This window comes from Oryx dammah, unplaced genomic scaffold, assembly GCF_014754425.2.
Source record: "Oryx dammah isolate SB20612 unplaced genomic scaffold, SCBI_Odam_1.1 HiC_scaffold_2, whole genome shotgun sequence".
Taxonomy (NCBI): Eukaryota; Metazoa; Chordata; class Mammalia; order Artiodactyla; family Bovidae; genus Oryx; species Oryx dammah.
The window spans coordinates 190,942,713-190,967,166 of record NW_024070186.1 but is presented as its reverse complement, the minus strand read 5'-3'; the positions used below and the strand labels follow the sequence as shown (position 1 = coordinate 190,967,166).

Genomic DNA, 24,454 nt, shown 5'->3' with positions numbered 1-24,454 from the left:
TTGGAGTTTCAGCTTTATCATCATTCCTTCCAAAGAAATCCCAGGGCTGATCTCCTTCAGAATGGACTGGTTGGATCTCCTTGCAGTCCAAGTGACTCTCAAGAGTCTTCTCCAACACCACAGTTCAAAAGCATCAATTCTTCAGCGCTCAGCTTTCTTCACAGTCCAACTCTCACATCCACACATGACTACTGGAAAAACCATAGCCTTGACTAGATGGACCTTAGTCGGCAAAGTAATGTCTCTGCTTTTGAATATGCTATCTAGGTTGGTCATAATTTTTCTTTCAAGGAGTAAGCGTCTTTTAATTTCATGGCTGCAATCACCATCTGCAGTAATTTTGGAGCCCCAAAAAATAAAGTCTGACACTGTTCCACTGTTTCCCCATCTATTTCCCATGAAGTGATGGGACCGGATGCCATGATCTTCGTTTTCTGAATGTTGAGCTTTAAGCCAACTTTTTCCACTCTCCTCTTTCACTTTCATCAAGAGGCTTTTTAGTTCCTCTTCACTTTCTGCCATACGCGTGATGTCATCTGCATATCTGAGGTTATTGATATTTCTCCCAGCAATCTTGATTCCAGCTTGTGTTTCTTCCAGTCCAGCGTTTCTCATGATGTACTCTGCATAGAAGTTAAATAAGCAGGGTGACAATATACAGCCTTGACGTACTCCTTTTCCTATTTGGAACCAGTCTGTTGTTCCATGTCCGGTTCTAACTGTTGCTTCCTGACCTGCATACAGATTTCTCAAGAGGCAGGTCAGGTGGTCTGGTATTCCTATCTCTCTCAGAATTTTCCACAGTTTATTGTGATCCACACAGTCAAAGGCTTCGAATTGAACCGAAGGGACTCTCAAAAATCTTCTCCAGCACCACAGTTGAAGAGTATCATTACTGTCCCCTGGTGGACAGTTCTGTGCAGGAGTCCTTTAAGTTTGTTGGCGAAGAGGCCACATCTGAAGCAGAATACTGCCCCCTTGCCGGCTGTTCGGGGAAGTGGCTCACAAATAGATGGATGGCTTGGTCTGGGGACACCTGAGTAGGTCCAAAGTCCTGGATGGCCCCCAACATGGCCCCCAGGGTAATGTAGTTTCAGCCTTCCATATCATTCATGCGCCGTGCCAGCCTACCCCACCTCTGTTTCCCCACACTCGTGGAGTGGGGCACACAGCAGCAAGCCCACTCCCTAAATATACATGCCCCCAGAGAAAGGAACACTGGTCCCAGGACATCTTCTGGCTGGCATCGCTGTTTCTGCAATGATCTTCCTTGGATCTCTCCCAACACTTGGTTTCACCGGGGCCTGGGAAGCCACACAGTGGAAGCCCTTGCAGGCTGTGGTGAGCAATGTGAATCTTATTCCAAGAAAGTGGAAAGTTTAGAGGGGTTAAACCAGATTTTCCTGAACCATTTATGGTTTAGAAAGTGAGGAAATGAGCCCTCTCAGACACTGGGAGGATTGAAAGTTGGTGGAATTTCTGTAGAAGGAAATTTGTCAGTATCTTGCAAAATGACTAACGCATTTATCTTTGATCCAGCATTTCCACTTCTAGGATTTTAACCTACTGACCTATTTTCATCCAAGGAAAATGTCTTACATAAAACGTTAGCTACGGCAGTAGTAAATACTGGAAACAACCAGATGTCCATCATGGAAAGAATGATTAATAAATAATGGTGCATTCTTCAAAGGAATATTCTATAACCATGAAAAGAAAAGAGAACCTGAGAAAGCTATGTATCAGTATGGGATGATATCTGAAATATTTTCTTGAGTGGAGAGGCAAGGTTAATACCAGTGGATATACCGTGCTACCGTAAATATAAAGAGCTGGGGAGAAAAAGTTACCTTACTCTGCATGGAGTAATTCTGAGGCTTCCAGGGAGAGGAACTGAATGACTAGGGAGTAAGTCTGGGAGGGCTCACTCCTTTGTAAACTCTTGGATACATTTAAATTTTTAAACCATTTTGCCATGGCCTGAATGTTTGTGTCCCTCTGATCCATATGTGGGTTTCCCTGGTGGCTCAGACAGTAAAGAATCTGCCTGCAGTGTGGGAGACCCAGGTTAGATTCCTGGGTCAGGAATATCACCTGGAGGAGGGTGTGGCAACCCACTCCAGTAATCTTGCCTGGAGAATCCTATGGACAGAGGAACCTGGGGGGCTGCGGTCCATGGCGTCACAAAGAGTCAGACACGACTGAACCAACACAGCACACACACTTATGCACTTAATGATTAATTGAGATCATTCCTCCTTTTTCCCTTTAAAAATTATCATGGCTGAGCAGGATCTTCAGGATTGGTCTCTGAACTTATCAGTTCACCCTAAATAAAGTAACTTTCTTTTCAACCAAAGCTTGCTTTGTTGGCTGAGGAGTGGTGAGTGGCTGAATCTGAGTCCAGTTACAGACCTTCACCAAGGCTCGTTATGCCTCAGTTTTTCTCTCCAATCCTGCTTCCTTCCCTGGCATAGATGCTGATCCCAAGAGCGCTCCCCAATAAATGACCACCTCTCTCTCAGAGTGTGCTTCCCAGAAAACCCAATGCATAAAGATAGAGTTAATTTTAGGAGTTTTCCAAAGTGGTAGGGTACTTTATACTCCTCCCGACAGTAAAAATGAATTCCAGTTGCTACACATCTTTGTCAATACCAGGATGTATTCATCGATTTAATTTGCATTTCTGTGATGACTAATGATCATGGCCATTTTGTGAAATGCTTGAATACAAATAAAATGTTAAAAATGAAACAAAAAAGATGCCTTGGAGAGAGATGACCATGGCTGGACACAGCAGCCGAGGTGGAGAAAAATAAATGGATGTGGAATATAATCTGGAGGTGGCACCTGAGTTAGTTGATGGAGTGGGTATGCCGAGTAAGAGAAAGAGAAAAATCAAGGGCAATACTTACATGAATTACGGTACCTCATAAAGATCTGGGGCTGCCCTGGTGGCTCGGTAAAGAACCCGCTTGCCAATGCAGAAGATATGGGCTCGATCCCTGGGTTGGGAAGATTCACTGGAGAAGGAAATGGCAACCCACTCCAGTAGTCTTGCCATGAAAAATTCCGTGGAAAGAAGGGCCTGGCGGACTACAGTCCATGGGGTCACAGAGTTGGACGTGACTGAACACACACACAGTACTGGCAAAAGGACTGGTGGACCAGTGCAGTAAGACAGAGGACCCATTATATATAAACCCTAACATATGGGCTCAATTGATTTTTTTCTTAAGATTTTTGATGTGGGCCAATTTTTAAAGTCTTTGTTAAATTTGTTACAATTTATGTTTTGGTTTTTTGACTGCAAGTCACGGGGATTCTTAGTTCCCCGACCAGTGAAAATCTGGATCCCTTGCGCTGGAAGGCAAAGTCTTAACCACTGGATCGCCAGAGAAGTCCTTGGTCAGTTGATTCCTGACAGAGGCACCAATCCCATTCAGGGGGAAGGAATAATCTTTTCAACAAATGATGCTGGGAAAGCTGGATGCCACATGCAGAAGAATGAAGTTGAATCCTTTTTTTTTTAACCTCAGCACACTGGTTCCATATATATATATTGGAAGTTGGATCCTTATACAAAAACACACACACACACACACACACACACACACAAATTAACTCAAACTGGATCAAACCCCTAAAACTATAAAAACTCTTTGAAGAGAACATGGAAGAAATCTTCATGACATTAGATTTGGCAGTTATTTTTGGATATGATGCCAGCAGCACAGGCTATAAAAGACAAAATAGATACATTGAACCTCATCAAAATATGAAAATTCTGTGCTTCAAAGGATTCTGTGAAGAGAGTGAAAAGACAATCCACAGAATGAGAGAAAACTCTTTGAAGGAAATATAGGTGTAAATCGTTGTGACCTTTGATTATGCACTAATTTCTTAGTTTTTATACGCAAAACTCAAGCAACCAAAGAAAATAAAGATATATGGAACATCATCAAAACTAAGAATTTTTATGTGTCAAAGGACACTATCAAGAAAATGAAATGACAACCCACAGAATAGGAAAAAAGTGTTTACAAATTGCATATATGGGATATAAGGGTCTAGTATTCAGTTTTTAGGCTTCTTTGATTGCTCAGTGGGTAAAGAATCTGCCTGCTAAGGCAGGAAACACAGGAGGTGTGGGTTCAGTCCTTGGGTTGGGAAGATCCCCTGGAGGAGGAAATGACAACCCACTCCAGTAGTCTTACCTGGCAGGATACAGTTCAAAGGATCTCAAAGAGTCTGATATACAAATAGTTTAAGAATAAAAAGACAACCCAGTTTAAAAACTGGGCAAAGGATCTGAATGGACATTTCTCCAGAGAAGATATACGAATGGACAATAAGAAATGCTTAAGATCATTAATCTTTTGGAAAATGCAAATCGAAACCATAGTGAGATACCACTTTACAATCCCTGGGATGGTTATAATTTTTTTTAAAGGAAATTGCAGTGTTATTGGGGATGTGGAGAAGTCAGAACCCTCATAACTGCTGAGGAGAATGTAAAATACTAAAGCTATTGTGGAAAATAGTGGTAGGTTTTCAAAAAGCTGTGCATAGAGTTACCATATGACTCAGCAATTTTAACCCTGTGTACCTAACTTGAGAGAACTGGAAAACCAGCGTTCAAACAAGAATTTGCATAGGCATGTGCATAGCAGTATTATTCATAATAGCTAAAATGTGGGAACAACCCAAATTTCCAGCTACTGATAGATGGATAGACAAAGTGTGGGGTATAAATACAGTGAAATATTCAACCGTAAAAAAGGATGAAGTCCTGAAACAGCTGTAACATAGATGAGCCTTGAAAACATTATGAACAAGGCCAAAAGAGGGTCATATTGTGTGATTCCCTTTTTTTGAAAAGCCCAAAGTAGGTAAATTCAGAGACAGAAAATACGTTAGAGATTGCAAAGGGATGGGGGAGAGAGAAGGGTTGAGGGAATGAGTATTAACAGGTATGGTGTCTCTTTTGGGGGCTGATAAAATGTGTTCTAGAGTCAGTGGTGATGGTTGCATAATTCTGAACATGCTAAACACGATTGAGGGAATTCCCTGCTGGTCCAGCAGTTAGGGGTCAGTACTTTCACTGCTGTGGGCCTGCGTTCAATCCCTGGTTGGGGAACTAAGATCCCATAAGTCACATAGCATGGCCGAACTTGCTTTCAAGGCACTGCTTGGCTTCCTATCCCAGCTTTTCCACCACCTTGTGGCCAGCAGTGTTAGTGCACCTGAGACATTTAGGCCACTCTAAGGGACCAGACTTCCCTTGGTGGCTCAGACGGTAAAGCGTCTGCCTACAATGTGGGAGACCTGGGTTCAGTCCCTGGGTCAGGAAGATCTCCTGGAGAAGGAAATGGCAACCCACTCCAGTATTCTTGCTGGGAAAATCCCATGGATGGAGGAGCCTGGTGGGCTACAGTTCATGGGGTCTCAAAGAGTCGGACAAGACTGAGCGACTTCACTCACTCAAAGAATAAAAACCCAAAAATAACTGAACTCTATAAATAGTGAATGAATTTTACGGTATGTGAATTATATTGCAGTGAAGAAAAAATGTGCTCAAAAAATGCAAATGAAAAAATAAACTAAAAACTGATAGGATTGTATGCCCCCCCAAAATGAATTTTCTTGTGTGTAAACTTAAAATAGAATTTTTAAGTATGAAGGAATTTCAGGTTTCTTGTGGGCAGACCCTATGTCTACATCAAACCGATAAATCCCAGAAAGCTGAATACATTGCTTTATGCTTAGTAGCTGTGGATTAAAGTAAATGATTATCAAACCCAAGTTATTTCCTTTGGGCGAGCATCAGCACATTTGGGGCAATTACTCTAGATTTCCGCAGTTTAGGGCTGACAAAAGGTTCCTGTTTCTCTGTAATTGACACGTCTTCAATTACAGCGAACGCACATTGACCTGCAAAGTCACTTTCTAAGGTGTTGCCAACTGCCAACTCGGGTCAACTACCCTAAGCCTTCCAGAGAAATAAACCTCCACCCACAACTTTTCTTCTATGCCATCTAACCCAACTTCCTCATCTCCTCCACAGATCCTATACATGTGTAGATACTCAAACCCACAGTGAATTGTGACATGAACAAGAAATAAACATTCATTGGGTCAAACCACTGAGATCTGCTGGTCTATCTTTCTTATCAAGACCCTGGAGTAAAAGAATGACAGACTCGATATGGGGCCACGAGGCTCTTGGGACTTCCTTGATGGTCCAGTGGTTAAGAATTTGCCTGCCAATACAGGGTTCAATCCGTGGTCTGCGAACTGAGATCACACATGCCTCGGGGCAACAAAGCCTGTGTGATGCAATTAGGGGAGCCCGCCTGCTTCTCTAGACATAGAACAGAAAACAAAAACCTCCAAGACTCTATTTTTAAAAAATGGGACCCTTAAGGGAAACTTGGTAAAGGGGCTATTTGTAAAGATGTGGCCAGGTAGGCAGGTAGGTACCCCAGGGCTGGGAATGACTAAGAACCATTACACCTCCAGAGCCTGAGAGGCAAGAGGTACCAATAGAGGGATGACCCAATATCCGCAACACAAGAATAGACCAATCTTCCCCCCAAAAAGAGAGGGGGGCGTTTTCTTTCAAAACCCACCTGCAACTTCCTCACCCCCAGAAGTAAGCCTAACCCTGAACTCCTCACTGTTGGGAAGTAGGTAGGAACCCAAAGGAGAAATACGAGAGATTTTGCTATACAGGAGATGGCAAAGGCACCCACTGGCTGGAAGGATACAAAAAACTAAGGTGGGCTGCCGTCCATGGGGTCGCTAAGAGTCAGACACGACTGAGCAACTTCACTTTCACTTTTCACTTTCATGCATTGGAGAAGGAAATGGCAACCCACTCCAGTGTTCTTGCCTGGAGAATCCCAGGGACAGGGGAGCCTGGTGGGCTGTCGTCTGTGGGGTCACATAGAGTTGGACACGACTGAAGCGACTTAGCAGCAGCAGGAGCAAGTGAGTAGGCTGGGGGAGATGACAAAGGTCAATCTGATCTCATAGGAGGATTCAGACTTTGGAAAATGAAGCAAAGTAAGAGAGAAAGGCAAGCAGAAGTATGGAATTTGCAATTCTCTGGGCAGAAAGAGGAAGGAAAGCCAAGAATTGACGCTTTTGAACTGTGGTGTTGGAGAAGACTCTTGAGAATCCCTTGGACAGCAAGGAGATCAAACCAATCCATCCCAAAGGAAATCAGTCCTGAATATTCATTGGAAGGACTGATGCTGAAGCTGAAGCTCCAGTCCTTTGGCCACCTGATGCAAAGAGCTGACTCATTGGAAAAGACCTTGATACTTGGCAAGATTGAAGGCAGGAGAAGGGGACGACAGAAGATGAGCTGGTTGGATGGCATCACCGACTTGATGGACATGAGTTTGAGTAAGCTCCGGGAGTTGGTGATAGACACGGAAGCCTGGCATGCTGCAGTCCATGGGGTCACAAAGAATCGGACACTGAACTGAGCTGAACTGAACTGAAGAAGGAAAAGGGAACGGGGGAGGGGAGAACACAGGGAAATTCTCGTCCGGTTGCCCTGGTAACAGACTCCATCCCCACCTCCTGGGATGAGTCAGGAGAGAAAACTCATGTGGATGAGGCAACAAGAATCAGGAGAGATCGCAACTCACATGTGTTGCCTTGGCTCCATCTTGGAGCAAATCTGGGGAGACTTCTGAAGAGGGTTTGTGACTCTGACCCACTCCCAGGCAGTAGGTTCTGGAATTGCATGTCTGTGATGTCTTGCTGCCATTGCGTCTGCTTTGCTGCCTGGTGAACGCAGAGACTCCCCTTCCAGGCCCCTGGGTGGGTCAGCCTGACACTGGCTTGGCATCCTATGATCGCATCAGCCAGGCAGCCATCCTCCAGGGATTGGGGCGTGGGCCTCGTGCACTGAGACATTTAAGCCCTCGTTAGAGGAGACAGGCAGTGTGAAGCAGAGAAGAAACCCTGCATGGGAATTACAAGACCAGGGCTTATATCCCAGCCCAGCCTCCTATGTCTGGCTTTCAGGCATCATTTCAGCTCCTCTGGGCCTATAAATTAGGCCTAATAAGTCGCAGCAAGGCTGTTCTTATCCAGAATCAACCAATTTTCTTTCTTTCTTTCTTTCTTTTTTTGGCTGAGTTTTGGTTTCTTGAATGGCCCTTCTGGGGAGTGGACAGGGGATGGTTTAAAACTATATAGGCTCATCAAACACGAAGAGAAAGTTTATACGAAATCAGCAGATACAAATTTGGATACATGAAGGCACATAGAAAATGTTCTTCAAACCTTAACCTTCCTACCCAGATGGCAAATTCCTCTCCATGAAGCACAGTCTGATCTCTCTCACTCTTTTTTTTTTTTTTCTCTCACTCTTTTTAAAAAAGATTTATTTGGTTTTATTTGTTTATTTTTGACCATGCTGAGTCTTCATTGCTGTGGGCTTTCTCTAGCTGCAGAGATTGGGGTTACTCTTTGTGGGGGTGCCCAGGCTTCTCGTTGCAGGGGCTTCTCTTGTTGTGGAACACAGGCTTTAGTAGCTGTGGCGCATGGGCTTAGCTGCTCTGTGGCGGCATCTCGGTTCTTCCCGGACCAGGGATCGAACCTGTGGCCCCAGGCGGATTCTTAACCACTGTCCTACCAGGGACGCCTCTGGTCTCTTAGGTAGAAATCCATTCCTCCCTCCCCAAAGTTGAGTGATACTCAGCTGCCCACTTGGGACTTGAGTAAGTTACTGCTTTTCACCAACTTGTTCCCTCATCTGAAAGGTACTTAACTTCATAAGTGTTTCTTGCCCACTCCTGATGTTTCCCTCCACGTGGTGGGAATTCATTTGCACTACACTCCTGGCCTTCCTCTGTCTGTCCACTTACTCTGTTCCAGAGAAGTTGGAATAACTCAGTTGCCTGGAAAGCTTGAAGGAGAATTCAAGTGTCTCCCCTCACCACCCACCCTCTTCTCCTTTGCTTTAGAGCTGGTTCTTTCCCTTGGAATATATTTTCTGTTCTTCTAAGAACAAGTTCCCCACCCAAGCCTGCCCCATCCAGCAAAGCAGTGACTGGGCAGCAAGGTTTTTAACTCTGGGCTTGTATATCTGATACCATTATGGTTCTTATACCAAGCTGCCATTCTCCAATCTAGCCTATATTAGTGATAAAGGAGTCATTTAAAAAATACATATTTATTTATCTATATGTCTGCACTGGGTCTTAGTTGTGGCATGTGGGATCTAGTTCCCAGACCAGGGATCGAACCCAGGATCCCTGCATTAGGAGCTAGAAGTCTTAGTCACTGGACCACCAGTGCTGTGTGCTTAGTTTCTCAGTCATGTCTGAGTCTGCAACCCCATGGACTGTAGCCCACCAGGCTCCTCTCTCCATGGGGATTCTCTAGGCAAGAATACTGGAGTGGGTTGCCATGCCCTCCTCCAGGGGATCTCCCCAACCCAGGGATCGCACCCAGGTCTCCCATATTGCAGGCGGGTTCTTTACCGTCTGAACCACCAGGGAAGCCCAAGTCCCTTAAAGGAGTCATTTTGATTGTCTATATGTTGTCTCCTTTGTCTTGTGTCTTAGTTCAGAACTCAGGTAGAAGGAGGGTTCTGTTATTTACAAAACAGAAACAGACTCACAGACTCCAAAAACAAACCTGTGGTTTCCAAAGGGGAAAGAAGGGAGAGGAGGGATAAATCAGGAGATTGAGATTAACATACACACACTACTATATATAAAATAGATAATCAACAAGGACCTACTGTATGGCACAGGGAACTCTACCCAATATTCTGTAACAACCTACATGGGAAAGGAATCCGAAAAAGAAGGGAAATATGTATATGTATAACTGAACCACTTTGCTGTATGTCTGTGAAAGTTGGGCTTTCCTGGTGGCTCAGATGGTAAAGAATCTGCCTGCAATGTGGGAGACCTGGGTTTGATCCCTGGGTTGGGATAAATCAACCACCACCCGATGTAAAATAAAAATTAAATTTAAAACAGAAGATTCTGGAACTTCCCTGGTGGTGCAGTGGTTGAGACTCCGTGCTTCCAATGCAGGGGCATGGGTTCAATCCATGGTCAAGGAACTAGGGTCCCATGTGTGGTGAAGGGAGGCCAAATGAAAAAAGAGTTCTGTTCATTGGCCCCGTGGTAGGTTGTATTATTGCTCCAAACATTTATTGTTTTTCCCTAGAGAAGATTATTCTCTCCACACTCCTAAAGTCAGGATCTGCATTTATTGAATGTGGCTAATGAACCAGGTGAGTACAAGTGTCCTAAGAGTCAGTGCATGCTTCCCCCATTCCCGTTTCTCCTTTTCCTCTGCCATAAGCCTGGCCTGTTCAGATATGAGCTGTTCTTGCAGCCTGGGATATGTGAGCATAGCGGGGCTGACCGTAGAATAACATGTTAAAGTGAGCACGAGATAGCCTTTACTTTTTTTTTTTTGGTAAGCAACTGAGATTTATCGGTGGTTATTGTAATATTATAGTGAATAATGACCTGTACAAAAATTGGTACCTAGAAATATGAAACTCTAAAAATAAATTGCATTGGCAGTCATCGGAGATCCAGGGGAAAAAAAGGCAGTTTGTGTTGTCCAGTGGCAAAACCTTTGTCAAAACTATTACCTGAACTAACTGGGAAGGCAGTTGACTTAGCTCATGAATTTTTGGCTTTGGGATAAAGAAATGAGAAAACAGAATTTGGTGCCGTGACTAGGTTTCTCTCGGTTGCATCTGACACGTATTCATGAAGCTAACTAAATTTCTGAGAACGTTGTAGCATCAAAAGAACCATTCATCTGAGCTAAAAAGGAAGCATTTCAGTATTTGAAATAATCCCGGGACGCTGCAACATTCTAAGGCAAGAAGGAAACTGAGAAAGCTACTCAGCTTCCACAGAGAACCTGTGGTTCAAAGTCTACTTCAGATAAGGCCGCTGGGTATAATGGTGTACACAGAGCTTCTTCAAGGGCAAGTTCAAGAGCCGCAGGGAACAAGGACTAGGGAGACCCTCCCAGAGACAGAAACAATACCCAGTCAAATAATTTTCCCCAAACCCAGGTAGGTAGCCTTCCATCTTTCTCTTGTTGGAGTGGGAGTGTATACTATGGTTAACCCTTCCTGTTTTGCCGTTGTGTATTGGTGAGTATTGTGTTAGGAGGAAGTCCAGAGATCAAGGAATTTCCCCCTATCCCAGTTAGGGAACTTTTGCCAGGAGGATTTTAGAAATGTGGTGGATTCATGTCAATGTATACCAAAACCAATACAGAACTGTAAAGTAAAAAAAATAAATTATATAATAAAAAATAAAAAAAAAAGAAATGGCTTATCAAAATGCTATTTAATTATGCAATGAAATTTAAAAATCATCTTCTTTTGGCAAACATGAGCAACTTTAGGGCAAATATTCCTCCATTCTCATGGCCCAGTGCTGACAAGAGGTTCACATTTCTCAGCATTACCTTCACTGACATGAACACACGTTGACCTGGATCCGGGTCTGAGATGCTGCCAACCAAGGTCACCGTGCCTTACAGAGAAACAAACTCTCAATCTGACTGTGTCCCAACAACCACAACTTCTTCTACACATTTTGATCCAACTTCCTCTTCCTTCACCTTCTTTCCAGCTGCAGCTGAATTTCTCAACACACACACACACACACAGATACACATACACTCACACCCTTATCTCAATCCCTTGACAACTCCCCAGACCAAAACACACACTCACACACACTCACACACACACACACTCACATACACACACGCTCACATACACAAACACAAACACACCCCTATCTCAATCCATTGAGAATTCCCCAGACCAAAATGTTCCCTTTCCGCTAGAGTTCAGCTCTGTGGTAAACCTCAACTCTGCTGACAGCCTAAATTTAAATGAATTTCATTCTTGTTAAAGAGTTGAGAATTCCTGTTCACAGAGAGAACCCATCTTTATTTCACAGGAAGTCCCCTCTGAATCATGGGCAGAAGCACCAGGCTCTTCAAGGCTCTATATGGACAGGCTGGGAGAAAATGTCCAATCAGAGCAGACTTGGCCAATAGTGAGCAGAGCTTGTTATTTATACTCTAAGCTCTTTGCCTTAGACATCTTTGCCACAAGCATTTTCCCTGCAAACATTTTTTTTTTTTTTGCCACCTAGGGCTACTCATTGGAAAAGACCCTGGTGGTGGGAAAGATTGAGGGCAGGAGGACAAGGGGGTGATGGAGGCTGAGATGATTGGATGGCATCACCAACTCAATGAACATGAGTTTGAGCAAAGTCCAGGAGATGGTGAAGGACAGAGAAGTTTGGTGTCTACAGTCCACGGGGGTCACAAAGACTTGGACGTGACACTGAAAAACAACAAATTTGTCATCAGGCAATTTTGCTGTAAAAGACAAAACAGTGCAAAATGAAAGAGGGACATTAAAAAGGACACCCTGAAACATGAAAACTGAATAACAAAATCCAGCTAAAAAAACTACCGCAAAATACAAAACATCTGAATAAACTGAACAGGTGTGTAAGTTTGTGACAAAACTGTGCAAGTAAGTTATTTTGGGATTGTGCCTAAACCCTTGTCTTTCATAGTGTCATGTACGTCGTTCATAGCATCATGCATTTTTCTGCTTGTTGATTTGTATTCTTATTATACTTTTTTTCCCTTTTTCACTAAAATTTCTTTTTTCAAGGGAGGTGTCAGTTTCCAGATGCTGGGATGTGTGTTTGTAACAGCTCCATCCTGCACTGGGAAAGCGTCTGCACTGTTTTTGTTCTTGGTGTGTTGTCCATATCCGGGCTGATAGATGTTCTATGGGAAATGTGGGTTCAAGTCTGTACATTTAAGGCCCTCAGCCTCTTTTTCCTCCAACATAGTATATTTAAAAATAAGAAACCAGCTGTTGAGGAACTCCTTGGTGGCCCAGTGTCTAGGACTCTGCTTTCACTGCTGAGGGCACGCAAGTTCAACCCCTGGTTGGGGAACAAAGATCCCACAAGCTTCGAGTGGGGGAGAAGAAAAAAAATCCCAGCTCTTGGGGCCAATCATTGTCATCTATCAGCTCGATAAAACCATCAGTTAACATCATTAACTGGAAGAAATACTAACAATTTCAGCCAATTGAAACCGAAGTGTTAACCAGTTACAGTAAGTCCCCCACATATGAACTGTCAAATTGTAAACTTGTCAAAGAAGCAGACGTGCCTCTGTATGCCAGCTGTTGTACTATTGCATTTTCCAAGATACTCTACTGTAAGATTAAAAATGTTTTCTTTATTTTTTTGTTTTTTATGTACGTATTATTTGTTTGAAAACTATTATAAACCTATTATAGTACAGTATATATAGCTGATTGTATTCGTTGGGTACCTAGGCTAACTTTGTTGGACTTACAAACAAATTGGGCTTAACAAACATGCTCTCAGGACAGAACTCATTTGTATGTAGGGGACTTACTGTATTTTATCTTTCAAAGCCAATTAGCTATGTGGCGGCTTCCTGGATGGCTCAGTGGTAAAGAATCTGCCTGCCAATGCAGGTTTGATCTCTGAGTTGGGAAGATTCCCTGGAAGAGGAAATGGGCACCCATTCCACTATTCTTACCTGGGAAATCCCATGGACAGATTTCCATGGAAAATCTGGCCGGCTACAGTTCATGGGGTCACAAAGAGTTGGACACAACTGAGTGACTGAGTACACACAGCTGTGTGGTGAAAATGTTTGTAGCAAAAATGTTTGTGGCAAAGATGTCGACAGCAAAGATGCTTGAAGGCGAAATTACCTAGAACCGTTTCGAGGATAGATGGAATTCTGACCGCGTCTGGAAGGTGTGACACTGGTCAGTGATAAGTTCTCCTTACTAGAAAGGAAGCCTAACTTTCCACTCTGGGCCCAAGCTGCCAACACCTCAGTACTGCTCTTTGGGCCCAAACGTAGACACTGAGCTACAGAGCTCAGGGGCACAAGGGGAGGGAGGGCTGGCCTAGGGAAATAAAGCTATTTTCTGATCGCATAGCTATTTTCTGGATGGCATCACCGACACCATGGACATGGGTTTGGGTGGACTCTGGGAGTTGGTGATGGACAGGGAGGCCTGGCGTGCTGCGGTTCATGGGGTCGCAAAGCGTCGGACACGACTGAGTGACTGAACTGAACCGAAAGCTAAAGTAACACACATCTGTTGAACGTCTACTTTGTTCTACAAGGTTCTTCTGTGTACTGAGTCTAGCAGGAGGCTCTAAGCTGGTGAAAAACCAGTCCCCACAGCAGAGCTGAACTGAGAAGAAAGATCTTATCACTCTGACTCAGTACTAAGGAAATGTCCTTTATCAGCGTGAATGGGAGCTGTGTTTCCTCTGGAAGGGGTAGAAATTTCACTGTAAGACAACCTGGAAAGAGGCCAGTCCTTGGACGGTAAATGGTGGTGGCGGGTGGGGGAGACAGGGCTCAGACTGAAGGAGAGCAAAGGTGTTTCTCTGTTCCCTGGCCTCAGGCCCACTGAACCTACAATCTGAGGCTCAGGCAATGGAATGGTTCATTTTCCGTGTCAACTTGGCCAGGCTAAGATGCCCAGGTGTTGGTTGAACACCTGTCTAGATGTGGCTGCGGAGGTATTTTTTAGATGTGGTTAACATTTTTTAAAATATTTATTTACTTTTATTTGTTTATTTGGTTGCACCGGCTCCTAGCGGTGGCACTGGGATGTTCGATCTCTGTTGCAGCATGTGAAGTCTTAGTTGGGGCATGTGGGATCTAGTTCCCTGACCAGGGATCAACCCTGGGTCCCCTGCCTTGAGAGTGCAGAGTCTTAACCACTGCACCACCAGGGACATCCCTAGCCATGATTAACATTTAAATCAGTGACACTGAATAAAGCAGATCGTTCTTTGTAATGTGATGTTGCTGTTCATTTGCTAAGTCGTGTCCAACTGTGTGACCCCATGGACTGCAGCGCACTGGGCTTCCCTGTCCTTCACCATCTCCTGGAGTTTGCTCAAACTCACGTCCATTGAATCGCTGATGCTCTCTAGCCATCACATGTCTCTGTCGTCCCCTTCTCCTCTTACCCTCAATCTTTCCCCGCATCAGGGTCTTTTCCAGTGAGTCAGCTTTTTGCATTATAACGGGATGGGCTTCATCCAATCAGTTGAAGGCCTTAAGAGCAAAGCCTGAGGATTCTGAGAAAGAAGGAATTCTCCTTCTCCAGACTGCAATACACAAACCCTCTCTGAGCTTCTGGTCTCCTGCCCTGTGAAACTTCAGCTTGACACTGTGACATCAGCCTGAACTGCCAGCCTGCCATCTTGTCCCACAGATTTTGGACTTGTACAGTCATGTGAGCCAATTCCTCAAAATAAAACTCTATCTCTGTTTCTGGAGCTATAGATAAACACCCTATTGTTCTGTTTCTCTGAGAATCCTGACTAACGCAAACCATTTCTCCAGAAACCAGCTCCTGGGAGGGCTGGGGCTGGGAGTTGGGCAAGAATGGAGTTGGAAAGGAGGCTGTGGGTGGATTGACCCCTGTGGATTTGGGCTGCCGTCCCTTCTGAAGCTCAGCTGGGAGGGTGTGGATCAGGGTCAGCAGATGATGGCTTGTGAGCCAAATCCCTTGCAGGCCACTGTGTGCAGCCCATGGAGTTAAGATGGGGTTTTGCATGTTTCAAGGGCTGTAAAAAAAATAAGTCAAAAAGAATACGTGATAGAGATTGTCCATGGCCCACAGTGCCTAAAACATTTATTATTTGGCCTTTTACAGAAACAAATCTGGAGACCCTGCTGTGGATTATTATGCATTAACATCCAAGATACTATTGTTAAATGCTTATTCCTTTATTTTATTTTCGGGTCTTCACTGCTGCGTGGGCTTTTCCCTAGTTGCAGAGAGCAGGAGCTACTCTAGTTGAGGCGCGAGGGCTTCTCATCGCAGTGACCGCTCTTGTTGTGGAGCACGGGATCTTGGGCTCTTGAGCTTCGGTAGTTGTGTCTCCTGGACTCTGGAGCACAGGCTCAGTAGTTGTGGAACACGGGCTTAGTTGCTCCGAGGCATGTGGGATCTTCCCGAACCAGGAATCGACACCATGTCTCCTGGATTGGCAGGCGGATTCTTTACCAGGGAAGCCCCAGTGTTCAATATACATAGTTTTGTTAGTTACAGTCTGATCACAGCTGCTCTGTGGGGAACTGAGAGATATATGGAGTCAAAGAAAAACTGTATCTTCTCCGGGAGTCAGAGAGATGAGAGCTGTGGCGAATACTTTCAGGAAGGGGAGCCAGGGCATGGTCATCTCATAAGACACAGATGTGGTCAGAAGGCCAGAGGGGAGAAAACTGAGAAATTCACCTGAGTCATGAGAAGCAGTCCTTGGGGAACACACAGAAATGACAGGTGAATAATCCGCGGGGAACTGGGTCCCTGTATTGGTAAAGCAGGCTCTAGGTAAATCTCATTTGGGGGTGTTTAACGAAATTAATAGACTTCATTGGGGAACTTCTGAACTTTTAAAAAAGTGTTTATTGAATTCGTTACAATGTTGCTTCTGTTTTATGTTCTGATGTTTTGGCCTGCAGGCATGTGGGTGGGGTCTTAGCTCTATGAGCAGGGATCAAAAGTGCACCCCCTATATTGGAAGGCAAAATCTTAACTACTGGACCACCAGTGGAAGTCCCTGAATTTACCTTTTTGTGAATGGAAGGTCAAAATTATTCAACACGAAAACCAAGTTGGTAAAGTGAGGGGGTTGATGGGCAAGGACTCGAAGCCAAATGGTTTGGCGGGTCACGTGTCACCCAGGCTCTGCAGAAATATTTGGACATCATTCTGCTCCAGGAATAAGGATCTCTTTCTAATGAGGAGATCCTCTTGTTCATCACAGAAATACAGCTTAAATGCTAGGATATAACAAGACCACACAAAGTTCTTCTGAAGAAGCCTAAAATAAAGAGTCTTTTCCCCGACTTGAATATAGAAACTTATAGGGAGAATGATGCTTGTTTAAAATATTATACTTGTACTATTTATAAAATATTATTTGTTAATTTAGGTATATGCTCATTTTTTTAAACTGCATGTTATAATGTATATATATAGCAACTTATTAATTTGCAAATATTGGATTTCCCACTCTCTGATTTCATGAAACTAATTTGTCCAAATGCTTTCCTGAATCTTTGATACCAGTGGCTTTATTATTACTGAAATCCTCCTCTTAAACACACACACAAGGGTGGGAGGGGGGTTCATGTTTGGGAACACATGTACACCCGTGGTGGATTCATGTCAATGTATGGCAAAACCAATACAGAATTGTAAAGTAAAATAAAAAATAAATTTAAAAAAAACACAAAAAAAAACAAAAACACACACACACACCCATACCTTTCTATTTCAGAACATTTTAAACTTGTATCACATCAAGAGAACAGTACAATGAAACCTCAAGTACGCGCCAGTCATTAACAGTGCCTGGACAATCTGATTTTCTTTGTGTTCACCCTGTTCATCTCTCCTGTATCATCTTTTTCTCTTTTAAAAATTGAGATAAGGACTTCCCTGGTGGTCCAAAGGTTAAGAATGCACCTGTCAGTGCAGCGGACATAGGTTTGATCCCTGGTCCAGGAAGATTCCATATGCCATGGGGCAAGCAGGCCCACGTGCCGCAGCTAATGAGCCCATGTACTCTAGAGCCTGGGCTCTGAAACAAGAGAAACCACTGCAGGGAACACCGCCTCGCCTGAGCACCACCCCGCTTGCCACAGCTCGGGAAGCTCACACATAGCACCAAAGACCTGCTGCTCCTGCTGCCGCGTCACTTCAGTCATGCCCGACTCTTCGCGACCCCATGGACTGCAGCCTCCAGGCTCCTCCATCCATGGGACTTTCCAGGCAAGAGTACTGGAGTGGGTTGCCATTGCCTTCTCCAACCAAAGACCTAGCACAGCCATAAATAAATATCTTAGAATTTGAGGTAAAGATTACATAAGATTAACTGTTGTCAAGTGTATACAATTCAGTGGCTTTGAGCATATTCACAATGTACAACCAAGTGCTCTAACTTCAAAATGTTTTCATCAGCCCCAGATAAACTCCTTACTCCCATTAAGCATTTTCACCATTAACCACTAACCTGCTGTCTCTTTGGGTTTACTTTTCTGAATATTTCATACAATATGTGATCTTTTGTGTTTCGCTTCTTTATGTATTTAATAAATAAGGCTTTGGGGATAATATAATTATAATGACAGTCTCCATTATGATATAGTCGTAATGACTATTACAACATCCTTCAAAATCAACAAGTTTTTAGAATCTCCTAAGACCCAATCTGGGTTCAGTTTTCCCAGTTATCTCAAAAATATCTTGTTATCATTGATTCGTTCCAGTGAGATCCCTGAATAGGCCCACACAGTACACTCAGTTGCAATGCTTCTTAGGTCTCTCTCTTTCTTATAATATTTCATCTTCATGTAGTTCCATTTATTATAGAAAATAATATACTAAGAATACTACTTTCCCCACTCCTACATTTCATGCCACAATTTTATTCCAACACAGCAATACTTCTTAAGTCTCTTTTACTCTCTCTCTTTTTTACAATCCTTAATTTCCATGTAGTTGCACTCTTCATAGGAAAGAATATACTGATCAGGAAAACTGCTTCCCTCACTCTCACATTTCATGCAACAGTTTTATTCCAACATGTGTATATCTAGAGCAGTATTTTGAATCATTCAGGAGGGTAGCCGCAGTACTTCCACAGCACATACATATTGAGGATGTCTCGGGGTTTTAATAGAGCACTTTTGGAAACTGTGTATGATGTCATCGTTGGAAATCTTATCACAAGCCAGAAGCAACCATCTGTGACATCTACAAAACTTCCATATTGTTTATTTTTTGCAATATTTTTATCACTAAGTACTGTATTGCTTTTGTCCTCCTTTGTATTATGGAATTTTTTTTTGAATATTTTAAACATATGCAAAAATAGAACAGCATAGTGAGTTTTCATTTACTCACCACCCAGCTCAATAATCATCAGTTTATGACATCAAATTTCATATGTGTGTCTTTCCATTTGACTCCCTCTCCAGTCTGTAGTGTCTTGAGGCCTTTCCCAGACATCATATCATTTCAGCTGTAAATATTATGTAAAAAAATATAAGGACTCTCTTTAAAAGCACAACTATAATATCATTATAGCTAAAAAATTATTAATTCATTAATGCTACTAAACGTCCAGTTCATGTCCAATTTATCCAATTACTCCATAATATTTTTTTAACAGTTGGTTTACCAATATTTTAACAAGGTACATACATAAGTGGTTGATATGTGTTTTTTGGGAGAAGTAAAGATTTTTTAAAATTAATCTTTATTGGAATATAGTTGATTGACACTCTGTTGTGTGTTAGTTTCTGCTGTACAGCAAAGTGAATCAGTTATACGTATACGTATATCCCTCTTTCTTAGATTCTATTCCCATGTAGGTCATTACAGAGGATTGAGTAGAATTTTCTGTGCTATACAGTAGGTTCTTGTTAAATATCTATTTTATATATATTGTGATATGTCAATCCCATCATCTTAATTTATTCCTCCCCACCTTTCCCCTTCATAACCTTAAGTCTGTTTTCTACATCTGTGTCTCCATTTCCGTTTTGTAAATAGGCCCATTTGTACCATTTTTTTTTTAGATTCCACATATAAGCAATATCATATGGTATTTGTCTTTCTCTGACTTAGCATGACTATCTCTAGGTCTGTTCATGTCTCTGCAAATAATTAATCATTCCTGAATGTCATCAGATGGCCAGTCTGTGTGTCAGATTTCCCGTTACCCCTTAATCTATATGCATCTATGCATACATCTTTTACAGTTGGTTTATTTGAATCATTTGGTTTATTTCAAGGTCCACACATCGCAGTGGTGATGTGTCTTTTAAGTCTCTACTTCGGCCAAGTACTGTTTGGCCTCCCTCCATCTTTATTTTTTTCCCTTGGAATTTGTTGCTTGAAGAGACTGGGTTGTGGACCCTGTAAAGTTCCTACATGGCAGATTGACTGCCTGGGGCACTATTCATATTTAACGTGTCCCTCTGTCCCCTCTAGTTCCAGGAAACCTATGATCGGTGGCTTAGTCTGTTTCAGCTTTAAGTGTTTTGCAAAGACTACTTCCTGGGGTCACTGCGACCTTCCATTAGGAGGAATCTCATGCCCCTGTCTTTCTCTCTCTTTGTGATATCGAATGAAATGATCTTTGCCTGGATCCAATATTTCATTAGGAGGTTGAAAAATGGAACATTACGATCCCATCATTTCTTTCTTATTTATTAGTTGAAATTCATGAAGGGGAAGGTTCCCTTGGCAACTACTAGGTTGCCCTGGATACAGTTTGCACAGGAAAGCCAGATTAATTACTTGATTTGTTTTTTTGGTTTTTTTTTCCCTTTAGTTTTCTGGGTGAGTTGTTTCCTTAGCATCCGTTAAATGACTGTTAGGGGTTGAATTGTATCCCACTGCCCAAAAGATATGTTCAAGTTTTAACCCCCCAAACCTTGTAATGTGAGCTGTTTTGAAAATAAAGTGAAAATAAAACTCACTCAATCATGTCCGACTGTTTGCAGTCCATGGAATTCTCCAGGCCAGAATACTGGAGTGGGTAGCCATTCCCTTCTCTAGGGGATCTTCCCAACCCAGGGATCAAACCCAGGTCTCCGGCACAGCAGGTGGATTCTTTACCACCTGAGCCACAAGGGAAGCCCTTTTTGGAAATAAGATTGTTGCTAACCCTAGGACAAGCCCTTAATCCAGTATGACTGGGGTTCTCATGGGAAGGGGAGATGATGGCCATGTGGTGATGGAAGCAAAGTGACCCTCCAACAACCCGAGGGGTACCAAGGAGTGCCAGCAAACACCAGAAGCTGGAAGAGGCAAGGAAGGATTCCTCCCTACAGGTTTCAGTTGGAGTGTGGACCTGCCAACACTTTCATTTTGGACAGCTGGCCTCCAGAACAACCAGACGAAACATTCCTTTTGTTTCAAGCCTCCCAGTTTGTAACACTTTGTTACGGCAACTCCAAGAAACTAATAGAGTAACTGATGAAATTTCACTTTTCTTAGATTATTTTATTTGTTTATTTTATTTTAGTTTTGGCTGTGCTGGGTCCTCAGTGCTGTGTGGGCTTTCCTCTAGTTGCGGAGGGTGGAGGCTGCTCTCTAGTTGTGGTGCGAGGGCTTTTTGCGGTGGCTTCTCGTGTTGCAGAGCACAGGCTCTGGGGCTCGCGGGCTTCGGCATTTGTGGCACGTGGCTCAGTAGCTGCAGCTCCTGGGCTCTAGAGCACAGGCTCAGCAGTTGCGATGCATGGGCTTGGATGCTCCGTGGCATGTGGGATCTTCCTGGATCAGGGATTGGACCTGTGTCTCCTACACTGGCGGGCAGATTCTTTACCACTGAGCCGCCAGGGAAGCCTGAAGCTTTATTTTTTAAGTGCCTCTGTGAACTCACAAATTTGACCATATTTTTTGTTTTAATCCATAGCAGTTCATAATTTTTGTTGCATTTCAAATTGTCCAGTCTTTAGGCATTGAGGCCCTCTTCACCTTGATGCCTGCTCCCCTTTAGCACTAATGCAGTCATCTTTGCTTTTTTGCTTATCTTGGATATTTCCAATCCCAGAACTGAAATAAGTCATTTTTTTCAAAGTTCTCTGTATTCTTTAGTGGGAAATAGTATTTAGAGACCACATTCTGGGCCTCTTAGGATTGCTCATTGCTACCATAAGTGGTCATTGTTCTGGGCCTTTTCAGTGGACAGAGCTAAGAAATATGAATTTATTTTTCTTTTTTCTTTATCAAAGAATAAAATCTTTACTAACATAGCAGTTGGTCTTATGATTTTCCTAGTACCACACATATTTCAAAAAATATATACAGACCGCTACCATTATTATTGTTGTCAACTCCAGATATGCAGAGGATACCACTCTAAGGGCAGAAAGCAAAGAAGAACTAAAGAGCCTCATGATGAGGGTGAAAGAGGAGAGTGAAAATGCTGGTTTGAAACTCAATATTCAAAAAACGAAGATCACGGCCACTGGTTCCATCACTTCACAGCAAATAGATGGGGGAAAAGTGGAAACAGTGATAGATTTCATTTTCTTGGTCCCCAAAATCACTGTGGATGGTGACTACAGCCACGAAATTAAAAGATGCTTGCTCCTTGGAAGAAAAGCTGGAAGTGTATTAAAAAGCAGAGATATCCCTTTGCCAACAGAGGTCTGAATAGTCAAAGCTGTGGTTTTTCCAGTAATCATGTACTGATGTGAGAGTTAGACATAGAGAAGGCTGAGCACTGAAGAATTGATACACTGAAACAGGTATCATATTTCAAACTGTGGTGCTGCAGAAGACTCTTGAGAGTCCCTTGGACAGCAAGAAGATCAAACCAGTCAATCCTAAAGGAAGTCAACCCTGAATATTCATTGGTAGGGTGAATGATGTTGAAGCTGAAGTTCCAATACTTTGGCCACCTGATATGAAGAGCTGACTCATTGGAAAAGACCCTGATGCCGGGAAAGATTGAGGGCAAGAGGAGAAGGGGGCGACAGAAGATGAGATGATTGGGTGGCATCACCGACTCAATGGACATGAGTTTGAGCAAATTCCCGGAGACAGTGAAGGACACGGAAGCCTAGCAGGCTGCAGTCCTTGGAGTCAAAAAGAGTCAGACACGACTTAGCGCCTGAATAACAATATTCAATTGTATGGGTATTTGTTGTTGTTTAGTCACTAAGTCATGTCTGACTCTTTGTGACCCCATGGACTATAGCCCACCAGGCTCCTCTGTGCATGGGATTTCCCAGGCAAGAATACTGGAGTGGCTTGCCGTTTTCTTCTCCATGGGATCTTTCCGACCCAGGGATCGTGTCTGCGCCTCTTCCTTGGCAGAAGGATTATTTACCACTGAGCTACGTGGGAATCCCTAATACATTTTACTCAACTATTCATCAGCTGATAGATGTTGGGTTGTTTCCACTTTGGAGCTATTATAAGTAATGCTCTAAACATTATGTCAAAGTTTTGTGTTGATGTTATGTCTTTATTTCTCTTGGTTATATACCTTAGAGAAAAATTGCTGGGTTGTATGCTTGACCTTTTGAAGAACTGCCAGACTATTTTCCAAAATGGCTGTGCCATTTTACATTCCTACCAGCACTGCATGAAGGTTCAAATTTTTCCACATACCCATAACACCTATTTTTATCTGTGTTTTTGATTAGAACCATTACAGTCAGTATAAAGTGCTATCTCATTGTGGTATGAATTGCATTTCTCTCATGACTAACAATGTTGGGTATTTTTTCACATGCTTATCGGTCATTTCCGTACCTTATTTGGAAAAACATCTGTTCAGATCCTGCCGGGAGCCAGCATGGGGAACCCTGCCCATGGCAAAGGTCATGAGGAAGGGGCCTGACATGCAAGGGCGGGATCAGGCCTCGTGGGGCCCCCCTGGAACTTCTTGAGCATCTATCCCCAAACAAGAATCTGTCTGTCTTATCATTTCATGACTTTCACCGACTCCTCTAACATTAACAGGGGGCTATCCCCGAACAACTTTCTCTGGAAAATGTTAACTTAGAGCTCCAGTTAATAGTCTCCTGCATATAAAAGGAGTGTCTCAGCTCAAACCCCTCTGATGGCTCTCTGACTTGCCTGACAGGTTTCCCCAGACTTTTACCACTAGGCATGTGATTGTTTACAGCCCCTCAACTGTGAGAGGCAAGGGAAGCCTAAAACATAGAGCCTTTCAAAGAGTTAAAAGCTATTAGAATAGTGTTGGTGTAAGATTTCACTGTTGAGCCAATGCTTGCTGCCAAGTTCCTATATCCCTTATCCACTGTGCACCTGGAAATGCGTGGTTAGTTAACACAGTTGGAACGTTAGAAAAACAAATGTAGCCTTGAAATTAACCACATCAGACCTTTGAGCTAATTGGTTCTTTCTTGTAACTCACTGCACCTTTCCTCTGTGAGAAATGTAACTCTGGCATTTTCTGAGGCTGACATAGATTAGAAATATAAAGAAAAAAACACTTTGAGGGAAAATAAGTTTTCTAGTTGAACAGCCTTTATCAAAAGAGGGTCATAAAATGTTTACAGGCCTCCAAGGTCAGAAGATAATGTACACAACATCATTTGTGGGAAAGGTTTGCAGAAAAAATCCTGGTTTCGATAAGGGCAAAACTGCTGGAATGTGTGGGCTGACTCTGTATGGCCTTGCATCTTTCATTTCCCTTTACGTACAAGTTAAGGTATAAAAGTCCTTTTTGAAAATAAAAGTAAGGGGCCTTGCTCGAAGAAGCTTGGTCACCCCATGTGTCTCTCTTTTTTTTCTTTCTTTCTCTCTCTTACTCTCTCTTTCAGGCTAGTT

The 24,454-nt window shown here is 43.0% G+C and overlaps 1 long non-coding RNA gene across 1 annotated transcript; it reads right to left on the bottom strand.

The window, feature by feature from the left end:
• Positions 1-5,189: 5,189 nt before the first annotated feature.
• LOC120878616 lies at positions 5,190-12,543 on the bottom strand. Its single transcript, XR_005724589.1, has 3 exons — positions 12,533-12,543; positions 6,963-6,964; positions 5,190-5,278 (listed from the first exon to the last, which is right to left on the bottom strand). It is a non-coding gene; the product is annotated as an uncharacterized LOC120878616 (long non-coding RNA).
• Positions 12,544-24,454: the final 11,911 nt, after the last annotated feature.